At 45.1% G+C, this 27,890-nt stretch overlaps 1 protein-coding gene across 1 annotated transcript in view; it reads right to left on the reverse strand.

The window, feature by feature from the left end:
• Positions 1-27,890, reverse strand: part of SAMD5 (sterile alpha motif domain containing 5) — a 1,167,496-nt gene that overhangs the window by 1,092,862 nt on the left and 46,744 nt on the right. The window lies entirely within an intron of this gene.

Consider the following 27,890-nt stretch of genomic DNA (forward strand, 5'->3'; position numbering starts at 1 on the left):
TTGCGATCGACCGATCAGACAACGCGCGTCAATCATAGAGCCATGCGGTTTCCCTTCTCTTTTTTTCCCCTCCTCACCGTCATGAAATTAATCTGACTTGTGGAGAACACCGTCCAATCATAGTGCTGGTAGTGCGGGGTTAGAAGATATGCGGGGCATGGAGCTTAGCACAGTACTACGCGAGACAGAAGCGGTATGCAGGTGTTTGGGCAACCAGGCGAAGCGCTTCCAGCTCTGGGTCGTTTGTTGCCTGTTCAAACCGCCTGTTGTAGTAAGAGCCGAGGTTGGGAATAGCGATGCCCAGGCAAATCGATTTGATTTAAAAAAAAAAAAAAAAAAATTGGCCTCCCAATTCGGTGACTGACCCTCCCCCCTCACCCCCTAAAGCAGGATCGGCAGCGCCCCTCTTGTTGGCCGGGCGCTGCCGCTCCTGCTTTAGAGGGCGGGGGGGAGGGTCAGTCGGGAAGTGCTTTGGTGTCCGGCTTTCCCCCTGGCCCCCCACCCATCCCTTTACCTAATTCCAGTAGGGAGCAGCCTGCAGAAAGGATCGCCAGTACTTTAGCGATCCTTGCAGATTGCCATAGGCTTCAGGAGCTGTCTTCCCTCTGCCACAATCCTGTCTCTGATGTCAGAGGAGGGGTGGGAAAGTGGCAGATGGAAGACAACTCCTGAGGCCTATGGCAACCTGCAAGGATCGCTAAAGGACCATCGACCCTCTCTGACATCAGAGGAAAGCCTTCCGGGTCAGCAGGGGATCTCAGTTACCTCTTTCCTGCCTTCAGTTGCACTTGTTACAGGGACATGGGCAGCGGCTCTTACATGCCAGAAGTGGCTGATCTGAAAGCCTTCTCTTCAAAGTCAGAGTTGACATTGGAGGTAAGGCTTGTGGGTGGCCTGTAAGGGGGGGGGGGGATAAGTGGCCACTGGGATAGTAGTTTGGGCGATTTTTTTTGGCACATATTCATCGTTAAAACAGGTCTAGCACTAACCGTCCAAATGTGCCCTGAAAGTATTCTTAAATGTTTGATTATGACAGAAAAATGTCCAGCAAACAGAAGAACACCTTGCCTTAGAATATGAACAAGCAACAAAAAGGCAAGGGAGGCATCTTGTCAACCAAACAATTGAGTTTTTATTGAAATATAGGTAGTCCCAACAGGGATCCCAGTTTCGGTGTATGGAGGTCGCCTTCCTCAGGGAACATAAGATCAATTGCACCCGTTTTTTGTGACATCACTAGCGTTGCATTGTTCTTACTACTACGTTATATAGGTGCACCTCTGTTTTCTTTTACATTGTTTTATTGTAATCTTTACAAATCCATGGTTTTAATTGTTTTTTATATGTCATATTATTTATGTTAGTGTCCCCTGTGGAAGGCAACCTCCATACGCCGAAACTGGGATCCCCTTTAGGACTACCTATATTCCAATAAAGACTCAATCGTTTGGTTGAAAAGACGCCTCCCTTGCCTTTTTGTTGCCAGAAAAATATCCAGGTCAGAAGCCTGCCCCCTACTTGTGCCCAAACCACGTCTCTAACATGCTCCCTTGAGATTTAGACAAACTGCAGATGAACAGCATAGAAATTCATCTCGAAAATAGGTTTCAAAAATAGCGAATTGGAAGGATTTGGTGAGAAAAATGCCCATCTGTCCCTTGATGCAACTTTTTGGATGATTTTCTTTTTTGAAAATTGGTCCCATGGTAACTTATTGCTAGGTTATTTTAATCCAGTGTCAAAAAAAGGGCTTTTTTATCCTATGTTTCCCCACTTGTTTTGTTTTCTCTTTAGCTATTACTGTATTTCCCCATGTATAGGCCGTGGCCTATACATTGATTTTGCAAACCAGCCTAGTGGGTGTGGCTTGCTTAAATGGGGCAGCCTATCTTACAATCATCATCTGTGAATTTACTTGTACGTGCGCACTCCCCCAACTTCCCTACCTCCCCCGCTTCCCCCAAGTAGGTTGTAGGGTTATACGCATAGCTGGCCTGAGAAAGAGTTGCTCCTTAGACTGCAGACATTGTGTGCGCGTGACTGAGAAGACAGAATAGGCAGTTGTCCTGCCCCAGCCCTTGTTACTCCTGGGCAGGAGCTCGCATCTGGCAAAGGCCAGCTTGTCTGGCGCGCGGGTGGGGTGGGGCGGTAGTTTGGCATTTGTTAGAACAGAGAAGCTGAGAGAGGAACTGAAGATAGGAAATGATGGCATTGTACTCGGCACTGGAAAGTATGAAAGACCGAGAAACGAAACACATGACTTAAAATTAAAACCTAAAAAGTTCGATATGGGTAAAACACTACCGCATTGCTCCATGTGAGAAAAGATGCTGCCCTGCAGGCGAGAGTTTGGGGAGGGGGCTCTTCGAGACTGGGCTTAAGCCGGTAAATACCTCCCTTGCTGAATGGCTGCTGTTGCAAAAACTGACAGCAGCCAATCAGGAAGCGGGGCGAGGTTTGAGATCGAAAACATCATTCCTGCCCTGCAAAGCGTGATTGGAAAAGGCAGTCTGGCAGTCATCCAGCAAGGGAGGTATTTAAGGGGGGGGGGGGGGGATGATGCCGAAAATGCCGATTTAAAACTCTTAGATAATCCGCGGCTAGTAACATGGGGCGGCTTATCTAAGAATTTTTAAAATGTAAATCGGCATTTTCTGCGGCCTATACAATGGGGCGACCTATACATGGGGAAATACGGTATACTGGAATGCACTGGAGTCTGATTTTTGCTTCTTTTTTTGTTTTGCTCTTTTTCTCTTGATTTACAGCTAGAGTTGTCAGGTGTTGTGTTGCATTAATGCATGCACCCTTAATCCACATTATTTTACAAGAGGTCCCCTTTTATGTGATGGGGCCTTGTTACTAATAATGCGCATTAATGGTGCTATTGTGTGTTAATGAGGTAGCACACTTTGCATTGGCTTAAATAATGTCCATTAATGGTGAGGGTGCACATTAGAAAATCTCACTGTATATCATTTATGTAATTATTTGATGTTCTAGTTCTTTAACTTAAGGGTGTTTGAAAAGTTTTAGTTTTGGTTCATTTTAGTTTTCTTGATATATGGCCTGTTAAGACGAAGACATCAAAGTTCATTAGGGTTTTGGAATGTAAGCAGATCCTTCCTGCATTAAATATATAGGTGGCTTTAGAGTTGCGGCTATTAATTTTTATTTAAATAGAAGAGTTATTTCATTGTTAGGTTCCTAAGAATGATAGAAGTACTTTAAGCACAGCTCACATAATCCTGAGCTCATATCTGCAAAAAGGATATGTCTGCTGGGGCTGGCTTTTTTTTTTTTTTTCTTGTTCTTGCAACAGTGATATCCCTAAGGGCCATTAAATTGCTTTCTGAAATCACCAAATCCTCGCTTTTTTTTTTTTTTTACTGTTCACAAGATTGAACCCATGCAGACAGGGCTGTAAAAGAATTTTGTTCTGCTGATATACTATAACTCTGAAGAGCGTACAGCAATAGCCAGACGCACCAAAGTTATTGCAAATGAAACTGAGCCCAAAAGGTATTTATGTTTTATGACAAAATGCCTCCTCTCAAGAAAAAAAAATCCTGGCTTAGTAAACGGAGAATGAGATGAACCTTCCTTGCCTGCTATTCATTATAGAATGTTCTTTTGGCTCTATTAGCCTCTTTCACTTCATTTTTTAACTATGCCGGCTCTTGTTTGCTCTTCTTTCCACCTTTGTTAATGTGGAATACATCTGGTCTGGGCTTCCACAAAGGTATTTTTAAATAATGTCCATGTTTATAACCATGAGATATCAATATCAGTGAGATTTAGAATTATTCCTGAGACATAACTAATTGTGTTAAACTAAGAAATCACATGCCAAAAAGTCTTGACTCACATGGAACTTAGCAATACTTTCTATCTCACCCCTGGACCATAGGAGGGATTACTGACCTCACCCTGTACGATGCCTGAGAAAAGTCCTTTGGCTCTCTCTTTATAGCAAGTCTCTCCTTTCCATCTCAGGCTCCTGGACAAAACCATGTAGATAATCTGCGTCCTCAACTGTGTCTTAAGTCCGTAGTTGTTATGGACGGCAATGAAGTTGGAATACACACAGCTCTTCTCTGGAACTATCTTAATTGAAACTAAAATGCTATCCAGTATTTGTTCTTACTCAGTATGGCACATATTTATAATTCAATTCCTTTATGAGCATTGAGGGCTTTAGCTCCTCGGTGATATTCAGGGGGGACTGCATGTTGGCTAGTGAAATAACATCCTTCAGAGAAATGTGTGTGTGTCTCTCTCTCTGTCTCATAAACTAACTACTTCTCTTTGAGGGGTATAAACAAAAGAAACGTCCAAGTCCCCTTTTGGCCTAAGTCCCTAGACACAGAAAGCAGGCAGCAGGAAAATGTCCATTCTAAAAAAAAAAAAAGCATCCATAATGAGGTTTGGTTTTATTTTTCTATTTAGAATGGCCTACCTCTATGTTCAGCAATTTAATCACCCAGACCGCCATTACGTCTATCCTTACAACACATTCCCGATCTAAAAATTGCCCAAGTCCCAAACATCTAAAACAAGACCTTTTCGGTGAAGGAGGAGCCAGTCTTTCACCTAAAAGCAGGATTCTCTAACCAGCATCTGTCATAAACAACGCCGGTTACAGAATCCTGGAACTGTCCCCCCCCCCCCCCCAATATTTGTAGCAGGAGAGATGCCCAGTCCCTCCCGCTGTGATCTTATGTGACACCCCCCCCCCCCCCCGGCCAAATCTTCCCTAGCAGGAGAGATGCCTAATCTCTCCTGCCGTGAGCCCTCCAAACCTCCCCAGGAGGAGAGATGCCCAATCTCTCCTGTTGGACATAAACAACCCCCCCCTCCCCAACACCTGCGATTACATCAGCAGGAAAGATGCCCAAGATTTTCTGCTGGACAACCCCCCCACACATACACACACACACACTCATCAGTAGGAGGGTATCCAATCCCTCCTGCCAGATAACCACCCCAAACCCCCTTCCCCCAACCCCCTCCCGGACCCCTCCTCAATACATCCCCAGACCCCCCTAACCTCCCTCTAACCTTAATAGATGGCTGGCCGGCCGGGTCCTCTCTCCATCCAGCAAGCCCGTCTTCCTCTGAATGGTGGGCCTGCCCCTTTCTGGTGCATTGTGGGATGCACCAGGGAGGGGCCTAGGACCTGAATGGCCCAGGTGCCTAAGGCCCCGCCCATAGGAATTGGGCCAATTGCCTAATGCCCCTCCTATGGTCACATGGGTTGTACTGAATTTTCAGCAGCAATATCTTAAGAAAAGAGCTGCATCGGCTTGGTATAAAGTACTGAACGATTATAAATTTCAACAGCCTGGTGGTACTGAGTCTACATGGTCTCATGAGCTCAAAATGAAAATTTCTGACAAGCAATAGGAAGAAACTTGGCTTTCTATAAACAAAACTTTGAAATCTACTGCCATTACTCAATCTATATATTTTGTTTTACATAAAGCAATATGGACCCCCCTATAAACTGAGTAAAATCAGAGCTAATGAATCAAATAAATGTTGGTCTTGTAGTAAAGAGACGGGTACTCTAGTTCATCTACTTTTCCAGTTTAAGCTTTTCCAGTATTATTTGCAACAAATTTGGGATTCCATTTGCTCATTGATCAACATTCAAGAGCTGCTACCCATGATTATTATTTTGTTGAGCAATTTTGGTATAAGCTTATCAATTACAGATGACCAACTAAATTATTGCAAATTATGCTTTAACTTAGCAATAAAAATAATTCTTAATTCAGGGGTTCAATATATTATTTGGTGGAATTCAGTAAGCTTCATTGTTGCTTTTTTTAAATAATAATAATAATAACTTTATTTTTAGATACCGCAGTACCTCAAACAGTTCAACAGTAAGCTTCATTTCTAAGTTTGAAAGAGCAAAAGAGAAAAAGGGTAGTTTGCATATATTTCAAAAGATCTGGAAACCTCTCATAAAATATAGTGACATATATCTAAACTTTTAAATATAATTTCTTTATATTAGTAAGTATATCCATGCTGCTAGCTACGTGCTAGTTATTGTTAGGTTCTGGTAGTTATTAGTACTACCATCATTTGTATATTGATTTCTGTCAACAAACTTTATTTATTGCGATTACTATTGTATGGGGCAGGGCTAATCCCAATTGCCTTATATTATGTAAATCTGTTATGATCTGTTTATACTTGTAAATATAATTAAACAATGTATTGAACTAAAAAAAAGATGGCATCCCCACAAAGCAATTTGAACTCTTTGAATGCGAACTGAAATTTGGAGCCTCTTCTATCAAACTATGCTAGCAGTTTGTAGAGCGGTGAGCCACACTGAATGGCCCGCGCTGCTCCCAATGCTCATAGAGTTCCTAAGAGCATCAGGAGCAGCGCGGGCCATTCAACGTGGCTCTCTGCGCTAAAAACTGCTAGCGCAGTTTGATAGAAGAGGCCCTTAATGTTACAAGATAAATGCCAGGAACCCTTGGCAAAACAACTATAGGTGTTATCTTATTCTACTAAGGCTCTTGCCAATGAACTCAGGGTAGCATTGGGGTCGTTGCAGAATGGGAAAGCACAGAGAAACGATGGACATACAGTAGAATTTTTCAAATCATTTCAGGATAGTTTGTTGCCAGAATTATTACATCTGTACCAATCAGTTATATAAACGGGATATATTTCAGGGACAATGGCCAAGGCACATATGGTGGTTCTCCCTAAACCAGGGAAAGATCCAATGCTAGTGGCCAACTATAGACCCTTCTCATTATTAAACCTAGATGGTAAACTTTTGGCCAAAGTTCTGGCACTTTGCCTGGCTAAAGTAATAATAATAATAATAATAATAGTTTATTCTTATATACCGCCATACCCATGCGAGTTCAAGGCGGTTTACATCGAGTTATATTAGGGTCTGCATAGACAGGCAGATTTACAATTATTTGTCAGAATTACAGATTTGTTATTAGAATTACAGAGTAACAGAATTTCAATTATTTATCAGCTTTATTTGAACTAGACAGAGGATGAGGAAAGTGGGGAAAAAGGGGGAAGGCCTCATGAGGGGGCCGGGTTGGGGAGGGGGGGAGTTATTGTCAGGGGGGGGAACAATTCGGGTCTTGTTTGCTGAATAGGTAAGTTTTAAGTGATTTTCTGAACCCGAGGTAAGTGGGGGCCTCTAGTATCATTTGTGCTAGCCATGGGTTCAGCTTGGCTGCTTGGAAGGCGAAAGTTCTGTCAAGGAATCTTTTGAAGTGACAAAGTTTGGGTGAGGGGAAGGCGAACAGCTGAATACGACGGGATTTCTTGTTGGTGCGGTAGAGGTTGAAGTGAGGGTTGATGTAACTTGGTGAGGAACCGTTTACAGCCCTGTAACAGAAGCATGCAAATTTGTAAAGGACTCTAGACTCGAAAGGCAGCCAGTGGAGTTGGTGGTAGAATGGGGTGACGTGTTCCCATTTCTTTAGGCCAAAGATGAGGCGCACGGCGGTATTCTGGATTATTTTTAGTCTCCTGGTTGTTTTCTTCGTGGCGTTAAGGTATATGATGTTGCAATAATCTAGAATGCTAAGGATGGAGGATTGTACAAGAAGGCGGAAGGAAGTGTCATTGAAGTATTTTTTTATAGTGCGAAGTTTCCAAAGTGCAGAGAAGCTTTTCCTGATGACGAGGTCGGTGTGATTTTCTAAGGAAAGATTTTTGTCCAGCGTGACTCCCAGGATTTTTAAGGTTGGTTCGAGGGGGAAGGTCATTCCTTTCAGTTGAATTGTAGTTTCTTTGATTTTGTCATTGGGGGTGGCTAGGAAGAATTTAGATTTATCGGGGTTTAGTTTCAGTCTGAATGCTAGCATCCAGAGTTCGATCTGGTTGAGAATGTTTGTAGTGTGGTCGAGTATTTCATGTGAAAAGTTGGTTAGTGGGATGGATATTGTGATGTCGTCTGCATAAATGAAGAATTTGAGCTTGAGGTTATGAAGAAGGTTGCCTAGGGAGGCCAGGTAGATGTTGAATAGGGTGGGGGATAGGGGGGAGCCCTGCGGGACCCCGCAGGTGTTGTCCCAGCTGTAAGAGAAAGAGTTGTTCTTGCATACTTTGTAGGATCTATTTCTTAGGAACCCCTGAAACCAGTTAAGGACCTGGTCTGAGATGCCGATGTGAGCCAGGCATTCAAGGAGAATGGTGTGGTCTACCAGGTCAAAAGCGCTGCTCAGGTCAAGTTGTATGATTAAGGCACTTGAGCCCTGACTGAAGAGCGTGTGGAGGTGGTCGAGAAGGGAAGCTAAGATGGTTTCGGTGCTGTGGTCTGTGCGAAAGCCTGATTGGAAGTCGCTAAGTATGTTAAATTTATCTAGGTATGCAGAGAGTTCCGCCTTTACCAGCCCCGCCTTTACCAAGAATAATAGGAATGCACCAAATGGACTTTGTGTCAGGCAGAAACTCCTCTAATAATACCCGCTTGGCATTACAACTCATGTAATTGATTGAGACAGTGGAATTCCCAATCTTCTCTGTGTCTTGGGATGCAAAGACGGCGTTTGATAGGTAGGAATGGTCCTTTATATATAAAATAATGCAGTGGTTTGGTATAGGTGCAGGATTTATACATATGATTATAACATTATATAGCCACCCTAATACCAGAATATGTACCGGTATAAACAATGTTCTTATTGAAAAGTTCTTGCTTTACCGAGGGGTCAGACAGGGATACCCACTATCTCCATTGTTATTTGATCTCATATTGGAGCCTCTTCTTCTTCTGGCTATTGAACAATCAGACAACATTAAGGGAATATCTTATAGAAATAACATGTATAAGATTTTGGCGTATGCTGATGATATTCTATTCAATCTTACAGAACCATCGGCACCAGCCTTACTACAGTTGATTGACTCCTTTGGATCCTTCTCAGGGTATAAGATCAACTGGAGTAAATTTGATATATTGCCCTTAAATGTATATTGTGTAAAATCTTTAGACCCATATCCATTTCTTTGGAAGCCTAAAGGTATTAAATATCCGGGAGTAATGCTCCTGCAAAATGTGGGTGACACCATGTCAGCAAATGATAAGTGTTTTCTCTCCAAAATAGAGGGATTGTGTGAGAAATGGAGTCACTTGTATCTTTCCTGGTGGGGCAGGATCCAAACAGTAAAAATAATGATGGCCCCAGTCATGCAATATTACACGTGCATGTTACCAATTCTTTTTTTTGGAGGGTTGTTAAAAACAGATTAATAGAATGCTTACCAAATTCATATGGTTGGGAAAGACACCTAGAATTGCTATGGGAAAATTACAAAAAGTTAAAGAATTGGAGTGAGTCAGCTTTCCTAATTTTAAACTCGTGCCTACATTTTAAGACAGGGAATGTATTGGATAATACCGGAATTATATGATCAGGTGCCTGACTGGTTACAATTAGAATCTGCTCTGATGTCACCGCTCCAACTTAGCCATTTGACAGTTATATGAATTATATATATTTTTATATAATTCATATACCATATGGATTTAAAGACTTCATTATCCCTATAGATATATATATATGGAAAGCATTCATGTTTTTGGATGACTTACTCATTACTTCTACTAAAAGCTCCACGCAAATATCCCTACGGCTTAATCCTGCGATTACTATTAATGGCTCTATGATCCTTTGGAAAATCTAGATGCAAGCAGGAATTAGAACCCTGCAAGGTGTGATGAGTCAAGGATGTTTGATATTGTTTCAGTCTTTGCAGCAGAAATTTGCCTTGCCATTCTCACAATTTTTTAAGTGGATACAACTCCAACATGCTACTAAGGCTGGTTTCCCATCGCTTAATACTTTGAAGAAACAACCAAGCTTGCCTACTATATGTTATACTGTGGAGGTTCAAGGCCATGAAGCTTCAACCTGGTATAAGCTCCTATGCTCATACCTACATAAGAAACCGCTTTCTGGACTTTATTCTATTTGGTCCAGAGAATTACAATGTTCTTTTCCATCTGAAAACTGGAAGTACATATGGACTCAAAGAATAAGATGTATGGCTTCTGCGTCATTAAGTCAAACTCTTTACTTTGTATTCCATAGAACATTGTGGACCACAGTTAAGTTACAGAAATTGGATGCTAACAAGTCCAATGAATGTTGGAGCTGTAAGAAAAAAGTGGGTACACTTGATCATCTTTTGTTTTACTGCCCGCTGGTTCAAACATTCTGGCAGGAGGTGTGGAATAAAATACAAAATATATTGGAAGTTCGTATACCTCTTTCTTATGGCATGGTGATATGTGGAGCACGTGCTACTTCAACAATCTATTTGACAGTAAATACAATAAATTGTTCATGATACTATCTGGAGTGGTACTACAGTCAGTAATTAAGAACTGGAACTGGAAGGATTTCACATTGTTGAATTTTCATTTTTGGTGGGAAACTGTGTGCCTCTTTTATAAATATGAAGCTAATTTAGCTGAAAGATCGGGGAATATGGCATCATTTAAGGATGTTTGGAGCCCTTTAGAGCAATGGTTCCCAACCCTATCCTGGAGGACCACCGGGCCAGTCGGGTTTTCAGGATAGCCCTAATGAATATGCATAAGAGAGATCAGCATATAATGGAGGTGCCAGGCATGCAAATCTGCTCCATGCATATTCATTAGGGCTATCCTAAAAACCCGACTAGCCTGGTGGTCCTACAGGACAGGGTTGGGAACCATTGCTTTAGAGGGTTTCTCATTAAGCAATGTGTGTGATAGAATGATTGACCTGCCAGGAGGTAGGTAGGGTAGGGCTTTGGGTTAGGGAGGAAGGGATGGGTAGATAAAGACATGTTTTCCGTTAAGAATTTTCTAATGTATTGTATGTTTACATATATTTATAATATATTTGTGTGTTACATTTTTCCGTAATATGTTAAAACTGGTTCATAGACAACCCCGTGAAAGACAAAGGCGCGCGCCGACAACTGAGCGCAAGACGGAGGCGTGCGCCGAAGAAAATTACAGTTTTTAGGGGCTCCGACGGGGGTTTTTGTTGGGGAGCCCCCCCCAGTTTACTTAATAGAGATCGCACCAGCGTTGTGGGGGGTTTGGGGGGTTGTAAGCCTAACTTTTTCCCTAAAAACAGGGAAAAAGTGAAGTTTTCAGTAAAATGTGGGGGGTTACAACCCCCCATACCCCCAACGCCCCCACAACGCGGCGCGATCTCAATTAAGTAAAGTGGGGGGTTTCCCCCAACGCCCCCCCCCGTCGGAGCCGTATAAAGAGTAATTCTCCACGCTGCGCTCAGTTGTCTGCGCGCGCCTTTGTCCCGGCGCGCTTTTGACCTGACACCGTTAAAACTTAATAAAGATTGAACTAAAAAAAAGTCTCCTGCCATTGCCCATAGTATTAACCAACTTTGGCATGTCTTACAATTGCACCCAACATATTCAGGAGGGACCTGTGTGGCTTTTGTCGGAGGCAAATATATGGCTAATTATTTGATGTTATCTAGTTTTTCTTCCTAACCCCAGGATTTGACCACTCAGTGGGGGGCATTCTCCTTGTGGACATTGTACTATGTGCCCTACCACAATATCATGTACTTAGTGGACACATCCTATCACAAAGAGAGTTTACAAATTATTTTCTAATACAACTTGTGAATCCATATAGATAGCATATGTAATTTGTCCTTGTGGAAAACTATATGAGGGGTATGTGCCACTAGATCTATTAGGGTCAGACATATTAAACATCACAGCTGTCTCAAGAATCAGATAATACGGTATAAGAACATAAGAATAGCCTTACTGAGTCAGACCAATGGTCCAGTACCACCAGTAGTCCGACCTCATGGTGGCCAATCCAGGTCACCAGTACCTGGCCAAAGAGTAGCAACATTCCATGATACCAATCCAGGGCGAGCAGTGGCTTCCCCCATGTCGTTCTCAATAACAGACTATGGACTTTTCCTCCAGGAACTTATCCAAACCTTTCTTAAAACCAGCTACACTGTCCGCTCTTACCACATCCTCTGGCAACACGTTCCAGAGCTTAACTATTCTCCGAGTGAAAAAAATGTCCTCCAATTGGTTTTAAAAAGGATTTCCCTGTAACTTCATCGAGTGTCCCCCTAGTCTTTATAATTTTTGACTGAGTGAAAAATCGATCCACTTGTACCTGTTCTATTCCACTCAGGATTTTGTAGACTTCAATCGTATCTCTCCTCATCCATCTCTTTTCCAAGCTGAAGAGTCCTAACCTTTTTAGTCTTTCTTTATATGAGAAGAGTTCCATCCCTTGTATCATCTTGGCTGCTCTTCTTTGAACCTTTTCTAGTGCTGCTATATCTTTCTTGAGATAAGGAGACCAGAACTGAATGCAATGCTCCAGGTGAGGCCACATCATGGAGCAATACAGAGGGATTATAACATTCTGGAAGAGATCAAACCAGCTATGTCACTCGAAGCCCAAATTATGAAGTTAAGACTGACTCATTTTGGTCACACCATCAGAAGAGAAGATTGAAGGAACCAGGCGAAGAGGGTGACACATTGAAAAAAAAAACTATTGGGGTGATGCTGGAGGACCTTTCCAGACTAGCACAAAACTGATTCTTTTTAGATCCACAATTCATCAAGTCGCTAGGACTCGAGCACAAGTCGATGGCACCTAACAAAAAGGGACAGTGACAAAGCAGGTTGAGTCGTGGGGCTGTGGTCCCCATGTTAAATGAATTAATGCTGTGGTCCTAAAAATAACTAAAAAATTTAATGTACATTTATTAATATAAAAATTTTAGTATATGTCACTATAAGTATTAATCTAAGTTTGATCAGCATTGGGATAGTATGTATGCATATATTTACACCAGCTTTTGGCAGGAGTAAAAATGACAAGCTAGTATTTTATAAAGAAAATATTTCTTCACTCAGGCTCCCTTTTATGAAGCTGCGGTAAAGCATTTTAGCACAGGATGGCAAGGCAAATGGAGGAGTGTGTGGCGCAGTGGTTGGATCTACAGCCTCAGCACCCTGGGGTTGTGGGTTCAAACCCCGCGCTGCTCCTTGTGACCCTGGGCAAGTCACTCAATCTTCCATAGCCCCAGGTACGTTAGATAGACTGTGAGCCCACTGGGACAGAGAGGGAAAATGCTTGAGTACCTGATTGTAAAAACCGCTTGGATAACCTTGATAGGCGGTATATAAAATCCTAATAAACTTGTCTGAAGCTCATTCAATTTCTATGGGCGTCTGAGTACTTACCTCGCCGGCCCGTGCTAAAAGGGCACCATTGACTGAATCTACCCCTAAGGGGTTAACATGCTTTAAGTAAAAGGGCCCTATAATGTCTGTTAACATTTCTGTATTTTTCCAATCCTAAATGTGGAAAATTAATTAAGAAGCAAACTTCTGCAGTAGTGCTGGGTTAAAATACATGTTATTTTAAGTTAATAGTATGGAGCTGAATTTCCTGGTAACAGAATGAATGACAAGAAATTTATAGATTTCAATTACAGCTTTTAATGCATCGTAATTTCAGTTTTACTCTCTCTGCAGTTCGGTGTTTTGGATTTTTAAATCGATCTTATGCAGTAATTACAAAAGTGATTCAAAATGCACCCAGTAATTACAGAGATTTGCTGTTGCTTTTGCATTAAAAATGATGATGATTTACAATCAACAAAATTGCAGTCTGTGACTGTCGTAAGAAGACTTTGCTATTATGCCACTTATTAGCTCTGGTCAGTGATTTAATGCTTGAGAGCCACACATTGGAAAGCTGTAAAATTATTTATTCTTGAATAAATGGTAGCAGTAAATCTGAAGCAGCCATTGTGTATTAATTATAATCATGTTCATTGAAATGGAATCACATTTCCCCTTTGTTTCTTCACTGTTGTGTTCACATTTAAATGTTCTGCCTGAATAATGGCATTCTTGTCTCAAATATCAGTCACTGTCCCTGGTGGTGCATGGCCCAGCCAGTGTCAGAGCATCTGTGCCAGTCACCTCTGTCTCAGCATTGCTGCTAGAAAGTCTTGCAGAAAAAAAATATTTATAACCTCATTTTTAGTTATTACAGTTTCGTGAACATGCACTTATGGCATACAATAAAAATTTACAATTTAATAGAGTTTCTCACAGGGTAGACCTGGAAGTCTGTTTCTCTGCAGCCATTGCTGCATCCATAAAGAATATGTTTGCGCCCAATGGATGGTGAGATGCAGATCTCTAAATAATATATTTTAAGCAGCTAAGAAAGAATTTCACGCTCTCTCTGACTTTTCACTTTTCACTTAAGATGTATGTGTGCCTGGGATTCCTTCATCAACTACATAGTCTCATAAAGGATTGAAAGGCTCTTCAGCTTGGAAAAGAGACGGCTGAGGGGAGATATGATTGAAGTCTACAAAATCCTGAGAGGAGTAGAACGGGTACAACTGGATCGATTTTTTACTCCATCAAAAATTACAAAGACTAGGGGGGACACTCGATGAAGGTACAGGGAAGTGCTCTTAAAACCAATAGGAGGAAATTTTTTTTCACTCAGAGAACAGTTAAGCTCTGGAACGTGTTGCCAGAGGATGTGGTAAGAGCGGATAGCGTAGCTGGTTTTAAGAAAGGTTTGGACAAGTTCCTGGAGGAAAAGTCCATAGTCTGTTATTGAGAAAGACAAAGGGGAAGCCACTGCTTGCCCTGTATCGGTAGCATGGAATATTGCTACTCCTTTGTTTTTGGCCCGATATTAGTGACCTGGATTGGCCACTGTGAGAACGGGCTACTGGGCTTGATGGACCATTGGTCTGACCCAGAAAAGCTATTCTTATGTTCTATATATGTAGACCCCCCCACCCAGATCCTATAAATCCTATAAATTGCACCTTATACTTAGGCGCCAGTAGGTAGTCTACCAGTGCCTAAGTTAAGAGGGAAACACCATCTGAGTTCTTTTAAAAGAGATTTCCAGGCACCTACTGACACCTAAAAAACAGCACCAGAATTGCACCTCCAGAGGTGCCTACTGGTGCCAATGCCACTGTATGCCTGGGTAATGCTGGAAGTGGCAGTAGGCGCATTCATAGGCCAGATTCACATCAAAAGGTACGCACCGGAAATGTAGGTGTTGAAAACCCTAGCCTACATTTCCAGTGCCTACCTTTGCCAGAGACGTGATTCTCTAAATGGTGGTTGCTTTTAAGGCGCCCACTGACAATGGCACCGTTTAGAGCACTGTTCTTCAACCGCCGGTCCGCGGACCGGTGTCAGTCTGCAGGAAATTTCCGCCGGTCCGCGCAGGGCCAGCAAGATTAAAGGCTGCTATCTTACCACCCTGCTGCTGCTAAAGCCGACAGGAAGTCTTCTTTCCAACGTCAATTCTGACGTCAGAGAGGATGTTTTGGGCCAGCCAATCGCTGCCTGGCTAGCCCAGAACGTCCTCTCCGACGTCAGAATTGACCTCGGAAAGAAGACTTCCTGTCGGCTTTAGCAGTAGCAGCAGTAGGGCAGCCGACCCGGGGAAAGGAAGTGGGAGTCGTCTTTTTTTTTTTTGCGTGGCAGTAGCAGTCGGGCAGTAAGATAGCTGCTGACCCGGGGAAAGGAAGTGGGAGTCTTTTTTTTTTTTTTTTGCGCTGCAGGAAGGAAAGGAGGTAGGCAGGCAAGCAGGCTGGCTTTGGCCAGGGAGAGAGAGAGGTAGACAGGCAGGCAGGCTGACTTCAGGGGTGTGGGTGTGACAAAATGTGGAAGGCAGTGAGAGGGACATGGGAAGGAGGCACTGGGGGCACTAAAGACATGGGAAGGAGGGGGCACTAAAGACATGGGAAGGAGGCACTGGGGGCACTAAAGACATGGGAAGGAGGCACTAAAGACATGGGAAGAAGGCACTAAAGACATGGAAAGAAGGCACTGGGGGCACTAAAGACAGGAAGGGGCACTAAGAACATGGGAAGGAGGCACTGGGGGCACTAAAGACAGGAAGGGGCACTAAAGACATGGGAAGGAGGCACCGGGGGCACTAAGGACATAGGAAGGAAAGAGGGAGGGAATAGAAAGGGACAATTCTTGAGCCTGAGTGCAGAAAGAAAGAAATGAAAGAAAGGATAAACAGACAGAAGGAAACGCAACCAGAGACTCATGAAATCACCAGACAGCAAAGGTAGGAAAAATGATTTTATTTTCAATTTAGTGATCAAAACGTGTCAGTTTTGAGAATTTATATCTGCTGTCTATATTTTGCATTATATTTGTCTATTTTTCTATAGTTACTGAGGTGACCGAGTTCGTGGAGATGGGGTGGAAACGGGGTTTTTAAATTTTAGTCCTAGTAGTTTGCTGGTCCACAAAATAATTCTTTTATTTCTGCCTGTCCACGGGTGTAAAAAGGTTGAAAAACACTGGTTTAGAGAATCCAGGTCTTAATGAATAATTATTTTCTGCCAGTCCAACCAAACTTTTCTCTCAGCAGATTACAGTTCAAATGTAAAATCATAAATGGAAACAAAAAGTAATGAACAAGACAACCACTATTGTATATATTACCCTACAACAAAATATAATTCAAACCTTCCACTAAATAGATTAAATAATCAAGCTTGTTGAAAAAGTAAAGTCTACAATTGTTATGAAACCTGGAGCCCAAGTTTGTATAGAATATCGAGGTAGGCGCTGTTTATAGAATATGGGCCTCAGTTTCTACTGTACTGAAAACCTATAGCTAATGTACCATTAGCCTGTTAGCCTACCAGAACAGATAGGACAAAACACTTAAAGATTACCTGATAAATTATTTGGTTGTAAACTGCATAAATGCCATAGTAGATATGTTGGATAAATCAAGAATTGTAAATAATATTAATAATCACAATAAGATACAGTATTTCCTAATTTGGTCTTGTATGTGTTGCATGTGATCCCTTCCCTCTGGTCTCCTTGAAAAGTGGCTTGCTAATACCTCAGCCAGGTGTAATCTTTGATCCTATTTGTCCATTCCAGACCCCCTAAGCTTCACATGCAAGGTCGTAATACTCCCATAGCAATTCATAGGTGCCAAACTTTTGTGTAGTTGCCTAGGTTATCAACAGAAGGCAGGAGATGGCCCAAAGAAAACTTAGAAGCATCGCCTGAGAGTTTCCTCCCAAACTTAAAATGCTAGTTTGCAGAGCAAGATCTGAAAATGATTTTATTGGAGCTATGTTCATGTTTGGCAGTCTTCACTTGTTGAAGGTAGCATGAAGCTCTCTTTATAGAATGAAGGGTACAAATGGATCTTTGATGTCTCTAGAGTTGATCTGCCCTACTTCATTGCTTTAAGAGATGTAAACCTCTATGAAACCAGTGGTGTGTCTGTTTACAAGAGGAAAATAACAGTCATAAAGCCAACAGCATATTCCCCATGTTCTTCCTCTCTGCTGCATGAAGTCCAACAGCTGCTTTGAATTGTGTAGCATACCTTGTAGCTTCAGGCCCAGGGGTCAAAACAGGACAGTCTGACTAATTACTGCTGCTTTTTGCTTTCTGTTGCCCAATCAAGGCTGAAGGGAGGGGAAGGGAGAAAACAAATTAGCCTGGAAACTGGAGGAGAGAGCGAGAATAGCCACACAATAGTCACAACAACCTCCCCAAATCAGCTCTCCAGTCGACAAGGTCTAATAATATTATTTGTGATTTGGGTGGGGTAAAATAAAAAGAGGGTAAACCTATAACTATAACGAATTAAGACTGATTAGAAACGAGAGGTTTTGGGGGATAGGGAAGTATTAATTACAATGATAAATAAAAGGAAGGGTAGAGGGAAGGGAAGTAATGAGAGAGAAACAGGGATGCCACTTCTTAAAGCTTCCCCCCCCCCCAGTTATTGGTAGGCATCTTTAAAAGAGAAGAGAAATTTTTTGAGATTAGTTTTAAATTTACTTAAGGAATTTTCATTGCGAAGATGGAATGGCATTGCATTCCAGATTGAGAGAGCAACTACTGAGAAAATGGAGTTTTTGGTATAATAAAGGTCCTTGATTGAAGGCACTGTCAATAGATTTTGATTTGTAGATCTAAGGACCCTAGAAGGTTCATGTGGAATAAGATATTTATCTAAAAAGACAGGAAGGTGAGAGGTCTTGATTTTAATAATAATAATAATAATAATAACTTTATTTTTGTATATCGCAATACCACAAAACAGTTCAGAGCGGTTTACAGGGGAAGAGACTGTACATATACAGCGAAGTTACAGAATATCAGAAAACAGTTCAGAGCAGTTAGGAGGAGGATTTTATATGTAGTTCGATGGGAGACCGGTAACCAGTGTAACTCTCGAAAAAGTGGGACAACATGATCATATTTTTTGGCCTTGAAAATGAGTTGATTGCGGTGTTTTGGATCAGTTCCTAAGGAAATGGTTAACTTGACAAGCCTTCCTTCCCATAGTTGCAAAATAGCAAGAAACCAGGAGTACTGATAATAGGCAACAATCAGTGCTGGTCCACTAAAAAGCACAAAAGCCTTCAGCTAATTCAGCCCAGCTAGGACCCAGGTGGTTAATTTCTGTACCATAAGACATAAAGGAATGAGAGTTTAAGTTTCACTTTTTCATGATATATATGTAACCCTGGTCCCACCTTAAGAACCACTTCACAGACTCCGGCCAGCTCCTTGGGTCAGGGACCTGCAACCAGGGCTCACATTAAAAAAAAAAAAAAGAATTATTTTCACACCCAATTCCTCACAGGTCATACTGACCTCACTTCACAGTCTCTCTAGAGCTTGGGCGTAGGCCCGGGACATATAACTCCAGTAGACTGGAGGAGCTGTAATCCCAGATCTCAATCGCCACCCAATCAGACCAGACACAGCTTCCTAGCTGAAAGAAATCCAGCCCAGTCCAAGGTGCAATTGAACAAACAGGAACGTTTTATTTAACTTGATTGCAGATTTCCAGTTTAACTATGTACAATTCACTCAGTATTGGCAGTCATCAGGTTAAAACAGTGATCACAAACTCGCAGCCCAGGGGCCACATGCGGCCCGCCAGGTACTATTTTGAGGCCCTCGGTATGTTTATCATAATCACAAAAGTAAAATAAAACAGTTTATTGATCATATATCTCTTTAGCTATAAACTACAATATTATTATTAAGACTTAGCCAAAAAGAAAGATTTATAAACTATAAAGAGTTTTACTTCATGCAAAATTGTCATTTCTTTAATAAGACATTAACTATTTTTTCTGAGGCCCTCCAAGTACCTACAGATCCAAAATGTGGCCTTGCAAAAGGTTTGAGACCACTGGGTTAAAACAATCTTACCATCTGACCATGTTAATTATTTCTCTGTCCATCCTCCCCCTCACAAACATTAAGGGGTTTTCCCTCAGCATACTGGGCATTGACAGGAGAATAAGGATAACCAAGCCCTTCTCTCTTTTCCCAAAAAGCACAGTTACTTACTGTAACAGGTGTTATCCAGGGACAGCAGGCAGATATTCTTTACGCATGGGTGACGTCACCGACGGAGCCCACGGTACGGACCTTTTTACTAGAAAGTTCTAGTTGGCCGCACCGCGCGTGCGCGAGTGCCTTCCCGCCCGACGGAGGAGAGCGTGGTCCCCAGTTAGTATAAGCCAGCTAAGAAGCCAACCCGGGGAGGAGGGTGGGACGTAAGAATATCTGCCTGCTGTCCCTGGATAACACCTGTTACGGTAAGTAACTGTGCTTTATCCCAGGACAAGCAGGCAGCATATTCTTTACGCATGGGTGACCTCCAAGCTAACAAAGAGGGAGGAGGGATGGTTGGCCATTAGGAAAATAAATTCTGAAGTACAGATTGGCCGAAGTGCCCATCCCGTATGGAGAAAGCATCCAGACAGTAGTGAGTAGTGAATGTGTGAACTGAGGACCAGGTGGCCGCCTTGCAGATTTCCTCAATGGGTGTGGAACGGAGGAAAGCAACAGAAGCGGCCATAGCTCTTACCCTGTGGGCCGTGACAGCGCCGTCTAGTGACAGACCGGCCCGAGCGTAACAGAACGCGATGCAAGCTGCAAGCCAGTTGGATAGCGTCCGTTTAGAGACCGGTCGACCCAAACGATTTGGGTCGAAGGTCAGGAAGAGCTGAGGGGACAAGCGGTGAGCCCTTGTACGATCAAGATAGTAAGCCAGGGCACGCTTGCAGTCAAGACTGTGCAATGCCTGTTCTCCGGGATGTGAATGAGGTTTCGGGAAGAAAACAGGCAACACAATGGACTGGTTGAGGTGAAAAGCTGAGACCACCTTTGGAAGGAACTTTGGATGGGTGCGCAGAACCACCTTGTCATGGTGAAAAATAGTGAACGGTGGATCGGCAACCAGTGCATGAAGCTCACTAACCCTCCTGGCAGAGGTGATGGCAATGAGGAAAAGAACCTTCCATGTCAGAAATTTGAGCGAAGTTGTGGCAAGCGGCTCAAAGGGAGGTTTCATGAAGGCAGATAAAACCACATTCAGGTCCCAGACGACCGGAGGAGGCTTCAGAGGTGGTTTGATGTTGAAGAGGCCCCTCATGAATCGGGAAACCAGAGGGTGAGCCGTGAGAGGTTTTCCTAAGACAGGTTCATGGAATGCCGTGATGGCACTGAGATGGACTCTGATAGAGTTAGACTTGAGGCCTGCATTGGACAGGGAGAGCAAGTAGTCCAGAACAGTTTCCACCGCTAAAGAGGTGGGATCGTGATGATGACGGAGGCACCAAGAGGAGAACCTGGTCCACTTCTGATGGTAACATTGGAGGGTGGTCGGTTTCCTGGAGGCGTCCAAAATGAGACGGACAGGCTGAGACAGATTTCCTGAAGAGGTCAGCCCGAGAGAAACCAAGCTGTCAGGTGGAGCGAAGACAGATTGGGATGTAGTAGAGACTGATGTTGCTGTGTAAGTAGAGTAGGAAACACAGGCAGAGGAATGGGATCCCTGGAGCTGAGCTGAAGCAGGAGGGAGAACCAGTGTTGACGAGGCCACCGGGGAGCTATGAGGATCATGGTGGCTCCGTCCCTGCGGAGTTTGGATAAAGTCCGCAACATCAGAGGTAGAGGAGGAAAGGCATAGAGGAACCGATCCGTCCAGTCGAGAAGGAATGCATCCGGGGCCAGACGATGAGGAGAGAAGAGTCTGGAGCAGAACTGGGGCAGCTGATGGTTGTGAGGAGCTGCGAATAGGTCCACCTGCGGAGTGCCCCAGCGAGCAAAGATGGAGTGGAGCGTGGGAGGGTCCAAGGTCCACTCGTGAGGTTGAAGGATGCGGCTGAGATTGTCGGCCAGGGAGTTCTGTTCGCCCTGGATGTAGACAGCCTTGAGGAAGAGACTGCGGGCCGTGGCCCAGGTCCAAATGCGAAGAGCCTCCTGACAAAGGAGGCGAGATCCGGTGCCGCCCTGTTTGTTGATGTAGTACATGGCAACTTGGTTGTCCGTGCACAGGAGCAGAACCTGAGGGCAAAGAAGGTGCTGGAAGGCCTTGAGAGCATAGAACATGGCTCGTAGTTCCAGGAGATTGATGTGATGAAGACGCTCCTGCGGGGTCCAAAGACCTTGGGTGCGTAGGTCTCCCAGGTGAGCACCCCATGCATAAGGGGAGGCATCCGTGGTGATGATCATGGAATGCGGGGGCAGATGAAAAAGAAGGCCCCTGGAAAGATTGGAGGAGTTCAACCACCATTGTAGAGATTGCTGAAGAGACGATGTCACAGAGATGGGATGAGAAAGAAGATTTGAGGTCTGCGACCATTGGTTGGCCAGAGTCCATTGAGGTGTTCTGAGGTGGAGTCGTGCCAGGGGAAGCACATGCACCGTCGAGGCCATGTGGCCCAGGAGGACCATCATCTGTCTGGCAGAGATGGAGTGATGAAGGAGCACCTGACGACACAGGCGGAGCAGGTTCCGCTGACGGTCGGAGGGGAGAAACGCCCTCATCAGTGTGGTGTCGAGAACTGCTCCAATGAACTGAAGGCGCTGCGTGGGAAGCAGATGCGACTTGGGGTAGTTGATCTCGAACCCCAGGAGGTGGAGGAGAGAGATGGTATGATGAGTGGCTTGTAGCACAAGCGGAGACGTAGGTGCTTTCACCAACCAATCGTCCAAGTAGGGAAACACCTGGAGGTTGTGAGACCTGAGGAAGGCCGCCGCCACAATGAGGCATTTGGTGAACACCCTGGGTGATGAAGCGAGGCCAAAAGGTAGCACTTTGTACTGATAATGGCGATGGTGCACCTGGAATCTTAGGTAGCGACGTGAAGCTGGATTGATTGGTATGTGAGTGTAGGCCTCTTTGAGGTCCAGGGAACATAGCCAGTCGTTCTGAGAGAGATGAGGGTAAAGCGTGGCAAGGGAGAGCATTCTGAACCTCTCCTTGACAAGACATTTGTTGAGGTCCCTGAGATCGAGAATGGGACGTAGGTCTCCTGTCTTTTTTGGAACCAGAAAGTAACGGGAGTAGAATCCCCGGCCCCTTTGTTCCAGAGGTACTTCTTCGATGGCATTGAGGAGAAGGAGGGATTGGACCTCCCTCAGGAGGAGGGGGGTTTGAGTTGAAAGAGAAGCAGACTCTACGGGAGGATTGTCTGGTGGAAGAGTCTGGAAGTTGAGAGAGTAGCCGTGGCGGATGATGTTGAGGACCCACTGGTCCGATGTGATGACCTCCCAACGGCTGAGAAAAATGTGGAGCCTGCCTCCGATTGGTTGAGGGAGAGGCAATGAGGGTGGAAGACTGGCTAAGCCCTGGAGAGAGGAGTCAAAAGGGCTGAGAAGGTTTGGCAGGAGGAAGAGGCTTGGCAGGTTGATTAGACTGTGCACGAGCCTGGTTGTGGTGTTGTTGGCGAGCCCGCCTAGGTTGCTGTGAAGGCGGGTTAAGCGGCCTAGCGGAGAACCTGCGCTGGTATGAAGACTGTGGTTTGTAAGGCCGAGCAGGAGGGGCCTTCTTCTTTGGTTTAATGAGGGTATCCCATCTGGTCTCATGGGCGGAGAGTTTTTGTGTGGTGGTATCCAGAGACTCTCCGAACAATTCGTCTCCCATACATGGGGCGTTGGCTAGTCGGTCCTGATGGTTGACATCCAGATCAGAGACCCTGAGCCAGGCCAGGCGGCGCATGGCCACAGCGATGGCAGATGCACGAGAGGTGAGCTCAAAGGAGTCATAGATGGAGCGCACCATAAATTTTCTAAGTTGAAGCAGGCTGGAGATGTGCTGCTGGAATAGTGGAACCTTGTGCTCCGGCATGTACTTTTGCATGGCGGAGAGTTGCATTACCAGATGTTTCAGGTAGAATGAAAAGTGGAAAGAGTAATTGTTTGCCCTGTTGGCAAGCATGGCATTCTGGTAGAGCCGCTTGCCAAACTTGTCCATAGTTTTGCCCTCCCTGCCAGGAGGGGTAGAGGCATATACACTGGAGCCTTGAGTCTTTTTTAAAGTGGACTCAACCAGGAGAGATTCATGGGGCAGCTGGGGTTTATCAAATCCCGGGATTGGGATAACCCTGTAAAGGCTATCCAGTTTACGGGGTGCCCCAGGGACAGTTAATGGATTTTCCCAATTTTTATAAAAAGTTTCCCGCAGGATGTCATGCACGGGTAACTTCAGGAACTCCTTAGGAGGTTGATCGAAATCTAATGCCTCCAGGAAAGCTTGTGACTTCTTGGAATCGGATTCCAGAGGCAAAGATAAGGCTCCTGATAACTCCCTGAGGAATTTTGAAAAAGAAGATTGCTCAGGTTTAGATGTGGTATCGGGGGCCGAGGGCTCTTCGTTCGACGACGATGCATCCTCCTCGGTACCGAGGGGAGATTCCTCCCAGAGGTCCGGGTCTCTGACATCGGTGTGTGCGTGCCGAGAGACTGGAGTGGAAGGTTCGGTATGATGAGCTTTAGACCGAGACTTGCCTGAGCGTACCGAGACGGTACCGGGGGATGAGGACCTGTGTCTGTCTCGGTCCCGGGAAGAACGGTGCCGGTCAGGTTCGCGGGAAGACCGGTGTTCCGCTCGGTCCCGAGGAGGATCGGATGTCGTCAGAGCTACGGTCTCGGCATGGGCATGGATATGCGGTGCCGAGAGAATGGGCATGGAGGGGTCCATAGGTACCGATGGCGTGGATACCGGTTGGACGGTGTGGGGCTCGGGCCGGTCTGGTACCGAAAGCAGCGGTGCCAGGATAGAGGGCAAGAGCTGTTTAAGTTGCTTTTGGAGTTGTTCCTGCAACTTATCCTGGAGGATGGCCGCAATGCGGTCATCCAGGGTTGGCACCGGAACCACTTTTTTCTGCTTTGGTTCCATGGGTGCCGCTCTACGCTCCGGCGATGAGGCGGCCGATGACGAGGCACTCACCGATATCGGAGCGGAGCGCTTTTTAGTTCGGCGTGGAGCCGAAAGAGCCGGTGTCGCCACCGAGGTGGGAGGGCGCTCAAGGGTGGAAGGCTTCTTAGCCGGCTTACCTGGCGCCGGTGGCGCCGATGTAATGTCAGGCGGTGTCGAGGTGGTCGGTGCCGACTTCGATGGTGCCGCAGTTGAAGAAGTCGAGTCCATAGTCGGGCCGGTGCCGAACAGCAGACTTTGCTGGATTTGGCGATTCTTCAAAGTGCGTTTTTTTAAGAGTGGCACAGCGGGTGCACGAGTCCGCCCGATGCTCCGGTCCCAAACACTGTAAACACCAATTGTGTGGGTCAGTGAGGGAGATCGGGCGTGCACACCGCTGGCACTTCTTAAAACCGGGCTGCGGGGGCATGAATGTGAACACGGCCTCCGCAAAATCAAACCCCGAGGCCTGGATCGTGACAACAGGCCCCGCCGGGGCAAAGACAAAAAACGAAACAAAAAGAAAATAATTTTTTTTTTTTTTTTTTTTTGGAAATGAAATAAAAAAGAACCCGAAGGTAAATAAAACGAAAAAAGAACGCGAGCGGGAAGGCAAAAGAGGATTTCAATCGGAGTTGAAAAACGCACGTCTTCTTCGCTCCGCGGAAACGAAGAAACTGGGGACCACGCTCTCCTCCGTCGGGCGGGAAGGCACTCGCGCACGCGCGGTGCGGCCAACTAGAACTTTCTAGTAAAAAGGTCCGTACCGTGGGCTCCGTCGGTGACGTCACCCATGCGTAAAGAATATGCTGCCTGCTTGTCCTGGGATAATAATGTTTTCTCAATTCTTTTTTTGTCTCTGTCCTCTCCCAGGAACCAATAGGAGTCTCCCTCAGGAAACTGGACTTTGGTGAGAGAATAAGGATCAACCAAAAGCCAGGAATCTCTCTCCCACTCTCCTTTTATAATCCTCCACCCTTCCATCAGGGAACAAGAGATCTCCTACTCCTCCCACTATGTTATCCTAGCCATGTCAGCCTAGTCTCATTGACCCTCTGAAAAATTCACTGTCTCTATCTTTATGGCAGAGGCATTTTTCAGGGGAGGGGGGGTCACAAATACATACACTTCCTAGCTACTCAGTGTTTACAACAGATTCTGCACTACTGAATCATGACATTCTGCAGAGGTTAATGAGTAATGAGCACATTGAATCATTACAAGGCTAAGTCTTGTTTACAAGAAATATCATTTTTTTAAGAACGATTACTTGTTAAGATTATTTAGTGGCTTTCCTTATTACATCTGCTTTTCCTGTCAATATTTGGTTATTTACTTTTGTTGCATATATTTTTTTAAAAAGTGCAAAGTGCTTTTTTGAAACGCCAAATTTTTGTGTGTGATGGTGTTTTCGTGCGTGATAACATCACTCTCAGTTGAATTCCCTTTTAAGAATGAATGAACGCTGCGGCCATATTTTGATGGACTTTGCAACTAACAGATGAACGGAACAGCCGAGCTCCCCCATAAAAGGGGTCGAGCCGACAAGGGTCTTCAGCACTTGGCCAGCCGAGCAAGCACGTGGGAGCAGTGCAAGGGTGCTTGCAGGGAGAGAGGGCTGAGAGGCTAAAACAGAGAGACGCAGGAGGCACACAGCAGCAGGGGAGAGGAGAGGAGAACGTGCAGAGAGGCGGAGAGAGGGGCGGAGAGCAGAAAGAGGAGCATTGAAGTAGCCAGGCACTGAGGAGGAGGCGGACGGGACGTGGTGGTAACTCCGCCCACCCTCCGACGTCACAGCCGAGCTCTCCCATAAAAGGGGTTGAGCCAACGGCCCGCGGACGTTCGGCGCTCGCCTTAGCGAGAGCGCCTTTGCGAAGGGCCTCAAGAAGGGCATCAAGGAAGGACTATTAACTTTATCCGGTCCCTCAACTTCTACATCTAGTTAATTAACTTCAGTCTTTCTTCATTAATTAACTTCAGCCTTCTTCTTTCTTTCTTTCTCCCAAGTCTTTCATCTCTCTACTTCTACCTAACATACAAGCAACCTCATCTTTCACTTAGCAGGCAGACCACACTATTCTCTAACCCTTAGATTAGACTCTCTAGCACACTAACAAGCAGGCAACCTTAACTGACAATCAACTACTGTTACCTAACTACTCTATCCCTCAGACCAAGAAAAAAAAAAAAAAAAAAACTAACTACCTCTAACTACCTCTATCCCTCCCTAACACTTACTGACCAGCACCTAACCAAAAATAATAATAATAATATAATTAAATAAATAATAATAATAAACCTTTGTAAATGGCAGGTAGGACTAGAAGCAGCAAGTCTTCAATCAAGACGGGTAGTTCAGTCACTGAGAGCACCCAGAGGATGGCTATAGTCCGAGTACAGATGGAAGGGGAACCAGGAAGGAGGACAGAGGTCTCTGTACAGACTGAGGCCATCCCCTCAAAGATGTCTACAGTCTCAACGCAAACAGAAGTAATGGACCAGCCAAACGAAAGCCTTTTGCTGGAGCTGAGGAGCCTGAGAGAGGAGGTTCAGCGCTTAAGAAGCATCCGTGACGACGAGACCTTCATCGATGGAGTCATCCAGGAGCTGTCCCAGATCACCGAACAGGAACCTGTCAAGACCACCCTGGGAACACCCAAAGCATCCAAACCTGCAAACTTGAGACCAACCACCAGAATGCAGGAAGTGGCTGGAGATGCTGACTCCTGGCAGCTAGTGACTTCCTCCACAGGAAAACGCAGAGGGCCTAACTCTGTCTCTTTTTCTCACATACAGGGCAGCTCTACATCAACACCACAAATCGCCCTGAGGAACAGGTATCAGCTGCTACAGGAAGGTCCTGAGAACGAGGTGCAAGAAGTTGTTCAGCAGACGGTTCCAGCTCCGGAATCAACAGAACGGCCCACCCCCAAGAAGCGCAGAGTGGTGGTCATCGAGGATTCGCTGCTGAGCGCCTTTGCGAAGGGCCTCAAGAAGGGCATCAAGGAAGGACTATTAACTTTATCCGGTCCCTCAACTTCTACTGCAGCTATACTCGCTCGAGGAGCGCAGAGAGAGGGGGGACATGATCGAGACGTTCAAGTATCTCACGGGCCGCATTGAAGCGGAAGAAGATATCTTCTTTTTCAAGCCGACAGCTGACCTGATGACGCTTCGGACAGCAGTATCAAGAAAAGATGCTGAATGGGCTGACTGCAGGGAGGAGGACGGGGGTCCGATGGAACTCGCGATCAGACAGCGAGGGAAACACCAGGTAACAGCAACTTGCTGGGAGAAGTCTAAGGGGAAGGGGAAAACAGGGGATTCAGGAGGACAAGATGGCACCAGGGTGCAAACAGAAGGCAATAAGGTGGAGCCACAGGGCAAGGGGGAACAAACCAAGGCCCAGGGAACGATAGCACAGGAGGGGGCTGGTACTCCCCGGGGAAAAGCGGGGAGGTGGGGTGGAGGGGACATGGGGAGGAAGAGAGTTGCGAGGGTAAAGGCGGAGGGCACAGCAGAGGCACCGGGAGCGGGGAAAACGGCCCGAGACCCAAGGGAAGGCGGCCCAGGTAAAGGCAGAGGTGGAGGACAAACACCG

The sequence above is a fragment of the Geotrypetes seraphini genome, chromosome 3 (genome assembly GCF_902459505.1).
Source record: "Geotrypetes seraphini chromosome 3, aGeoSer1.1, whole genome shotgun sequence".
Taxonomy (NCBI): Eukaryota; Metazoa; Chordata; class Amphibia; order Gymnophiona; family Dermophiidae; genus Geotrypetes; species Geotrypetes seraphini.